General features: G+C 44.1%; 1 pseudogene; it reads left to right on the forward strand.

The window, feature by feature from the left end:
• The first annotated feature begins 3403 nt into the window (after positions 1 to 3403).
• LOC112415897 (14-3-3 protein eta-like) lies at positions 3404 to 4291 on the forward strand (annotated as a pseudogene).
• Positions 4292 to 4692: the final 401 nt, after the last annotated feature.

Raw genomic sequence — 4692 nt, forward strand, 5'->3', positions numbered from 1 at the left:
GAGAAGTTCCCCAGTATTCCATAGGAAGTCATCCAAGAGCAGGAGCTGTCCAAAGGCAAATAATTAAAGTAATTAATTCAAAGACTACAGAAATACTGAACCAGTTTTGCCCTGCTACCTCACATCATTCCCCATCATGTCACAGACCCGAGTAATTTACTCCCAGGCCAAAAACAGAAGGCCCTTTCTGAAGAAGTGTTGGCTCTGTGGTGAGATGGGGGAACACATTAGAGCCCAAGATAATTCTAGACCTCTGCAATGGATAAAGATAAAAAGGAGTTCCTCCTTCCAAAATTGAAACAAATAAACATGAAATAAATTCACTTACAGAACAAAATCCAACTGATGGAACATAAGTGGCTGTCCCTCCAAGATTCAATTGAACTAACCTGAGAACAGAACTCAGCCTTTGTTACATTCCTGAAATACAAGCCATCTCACAAAGCATTAGTGAGAAATGTCAGCTTTTTATCAATTATTTCATGGGGAGATTGAGAAGACATACATTACCTATCACATAGGAATAACTTATTAACTATCACACATTATAATCACATACATTTAACTGTTCTCCCTAAAGACACCAGCCCTTTGTTTCCTTTCTCTCTTTTCTGGCTGCAAGAATATCAAACTTTCTCTTCCTCTTTATTACATTTGTACCTCCAGGGTTCTTGCTGATTCCAACACATACTTCCTACTTTCTGTTTAAGTAATTGTACTAGTGCAATATGTTTTAGTTTAAGCAACCAATCACACAAAGTGTTCCCATGTTTGCATAACCCTATAATTAATTATATCTCTACCTACAAATCCTCTTCTAATACTTTTTGTCCTATATTATTTAATTGAACCACTTCCCTGAAGATTACTGCTAACCATCACTCTTACATAAGTCTTCCCATTATTTATTTATTTCCCCATAAAATGAGTCCACATTTGCCTTTCCAACATCTGTCTCTTCTCTGCAATATTTCCCATTACCACAGAGGCTAATTTTTATCAAATGCATCATGCATTCTTTATTATATAAGACTCTTGTACAAAAGGAAATGTAATACAAATTGGGTCCCCATATGGAAAGAATAAAGTGAATCTTTGGAGGTTTATATGATTAAATCTATAAATCTTCTATGAATCTTCTCTCTCTATGGTCCCATTGACATGTACCATCCTAAGATGCCTTCCATCTCACCTATACATTAAGAAAAAGTCATTTGGAGGATTTTCCAGAATTCTAAGAAAGTTGCCTACATGACATCCATTGTAATAAATAAGTCAATAATACCCATATGGCTTAATTAGAACTTTTCAGAATGGCAGCTGGAAAAGTTAATTTCCTTGAGAGGTCAAATGGCATCTTCAATGGCCTGAAATTCCCAGACCAGCCTCTGCAATTCCACTATCCTGATAGAAGTGTGAAACCTAATTTATTTGTCTTGGCTAATTAAATTCTACCTGTAACAAAAAGTGCCACCACTGCTTGTCTGTAAATTAGAGATGTTAATTATATGAGAATATTCAGTGTTACCATGCTTGGGAAGTCGATTACTACAGCCATGTTTTTAAAGGCTTAGCCCAAAATCACTTTCTAACGATTCTGCTGAATGTCAATGAATCCTGTATATTCAAATCCAGAACAGTTACCTAATCACCTTCTATTCCCTAGTTCGTATCTGAAACATTAGCTCTAGTTTTCATATATTATACATCATTTTGAAAAACATGTGAAGTCTAGAACATCAGAAATATATGTCCAAAAAAAGTATACAAAAATCATGAGCAGTAGAAAATAAATTTTAATTGAAAGCAAGACTAAGAGATAAAAGCAGAACAAAGAGCCATAAAGTAGAAGGGCCATGATGATACATGCAGGGCTTACAAAGTTAATTCTAAGTTTTCTATTGTCAAAGGAAAATGACCCCCTCTAAGTGTTTCTAATAGACACTGCTGTTGATTCCTAAAGATCTCTTTCTTATTTAAAAAAAAACCAAAAACTATTTTATTAAGGTAGCTACACAGATTGGGGGTAAATTCTGATTAATGTAAGCCAGCCATGGTCATCTCATCTCCTCTGCAACAGTTGTGCTGCTAGGATTTGTTCTAGTTGGGCACCTAACATGGTTCTGGCCAATGCAATGGTAGGAGATAACTGGGGGTCCTCTGGAGATGTTTCTTCGAAATTAGCTAGAATACTCTGAGAAAGTTTATCATATGCTATTCTTCTGGATGCTACTGTTTGAGGATTTCACTCCTAGCGCTACTGCAACCATCTAACAACCATGACATTGGCTAGCCTGACAAGCTTGACACTGAAGGTGCATAGCTGGAAAAAACAGGAATTTGTGATTGCTGTGAATATCACTGAGTTGCTGAATAATCACTCTTAAACCAAACTGTCTCCTGACATCTTGTTAACTGAGGTTATACATTTACTGATGCTTTAATAATTGGAGCTAGTGTTGCAGATAACCCTCATTGTTTATGAGGGAAAATACCTGTTGTTTGGGAGAAGCAAAATGTCACTAGCAATTAGCAGAAAATTTTCTAAAAAAAACATTTTCATGTGGAACTTCATAGGGAAGGGAATGAACATTGGGATGGACAATATCCTCAAACAAGATTCCTATAGCAAATATAGAGGTAGGTTTGATAATACTTTTATGAGAACATAGCACCAAAAAGAAACTCCATGAGAGCTAACCATCAGAGCTATGCAATCTAGACACGTTTTAGTCATTATTTAAGTGAATAGTACAGATACTATCCATTTTATGGAAAAGGAGGAGCCTCGTGAAAACTCTGCTGAGCAGATAAAACATCCCACGTGCACGTGGCCTTCGAACAGGAGGACTGGCAGGAAAACACAATAATCAACATTTATTACCACGTACCTTACTCTTAAGTCTTAACACCAGAGACAGAGGTTTGTTCAAACTTTATTGAGGCAACTTGGGGTTATCAGTTATCTAACTTCCTTCCTGCAGTGAGAAGGGAAGCAAGTCTACTTCTTTACTTGCTTTGTTGGTATCTAGAGGGAACTTAAGAATGAATGCTATAAACTGGAAAATATTTACTGAAAGAAACCTCTAAAGAACTTTCATCAGATCATGAAGTGGATAAAAAAATCTCAATCATATGTTAGAAAGGAGGAAAAAGGAACTATAAACTTTTTTCAACACTCCAGACACATCTGAAAATGAGGTAACACAGCGCGCGGTCCAAGCCAGCGAGAGGGCGAGCGGCGGCGCCTGCCGCCTGCTGCCTGGGCCGCCGCTGAGCCAGTGCGCGTGCGCGTGCGCGGCGGCAGCCTCCGCGGAGACCCGGAACGCACACGCGAGCGAGCGAGCGGAGCGGAGCTGGGCGCTAAGTGAAGCCGGACCTTAGCGGTAACGGGGACTACGAGCGGCTGCTGCAGCGGGCGCGGCTGGCCGCGCATGTGGAGCGCTGCGACGACAAGGCCTCCGCCATGAAGGCGGTGACCGAGTTCAACGAACCTCTCCCCAGTGAAGACAGAAACCTCCTCTCTCAGGCCTACAAGAACGTGGTCGGTGCCCAGCGGTCTTCCTGGAGGGTTAGCAGCAGCATCGAGCAGAAAACCATGGCCGACGGGAATGAGAAGAAACAGGGGAAGGTTAAGGCTTACCAGGCGTAGATCGAGAAGGAGCTGGAAACGGTGTGCAGCGTCGTGCCGGCTCTGCTGGACAAGTTCCTCATCAAGAAGTGCACTGAGGGCTTCCCTGGTGGCGCAGTGGTTGAGAGCCCGCCTGCCGATGCAGGGGACACGGGTTCGTGCCCCGGTCCGGAAAGATCCCACATGCCGCGGAGCGGCTGGGCCCGTGAGCCACGGCCGCTGAGCTTGCGCGTCTGGAGCCCGTGCTCCGCAACGGGAGAGGCCACAACAGTGAGAGGCCCGCGTACCGCAAAAAAAAAAAAAAAAAAAAAACTGCACTGATTTCCAGTGTGAGAGGAAAGGTCCTCTACTTGAAGATGAAAGGCGACTACTTCCGCTACCGGGCAGAGGCAGCTTCCGGCGAGGAGAAAAACAGTGTGGTCGAAGCTCCAGAGGCCGCCACTAGGAAGCCTTCGAAATCAGCAAAGAGCACATGCAGCCCACGCATCTCGTCCAGCTGGGCCTGGCGCTCAACTTCTCCGTGTTCTACTATGAGACCCAGAAAGCGCCGGAGGAGCCCTGCCTCTAGCCAAACAAGCCTCCGAAGATGCCGCAGGCGAGCTGGACACATTAAACGGGGATTCCTATAAGGACTCCACGCTCATCATGCATCTGCTGTGAGACAACCTCACCCTCCGGAGGAGCGACCAGCAGGACGAGGAAGCCGGAGAAGGGCCACGCGGGCGCCTCGGCCCGACGCCTACCCTCACCCCAGCACCACCGCCCCTTCCTCGCTCCAGTCACTCCGTAGCTAGTGCTGAACCTATCTGTATGGCAGGACAGCTACTCGGATCTACTCAGATCTGCTCTCCGCTCCCCCAGGAAGCAGTTCCGGACAGATTCATGGGCATTGCGAGACTGACGGTTTGCTGTGAGCCCACGGGAGCTTTCTTTTCCGATTGTGCAGACAGGTGCGTTCTGAAGGAGGCATTTTACTCTGCCTGCCAAGCTAAGTGAAATGCAGGTGAAAGCAATGGGGAGGTTAGAACGGAGGATTAGCCGACACAGGCTGCAGTCGGTGT

This window comes from Neophocaena asiaeorientalis, unplaced genomic scaffold, assembly GCF_003031525.2.
Source record: "Neophocaena asiaeorientalis asiaeorientalis breed wild unplaced genomic scaffold, Neophocaena_asiaeorientalis_V1.1 scaffold118, whole genome shotgun sequence".
NCBI lineage: Eukaryota > Metazoa > Chordata > Mammalia > Artiodactyla > Phocoenidae > Neophocaena > Neophocaena asiaeorientalis.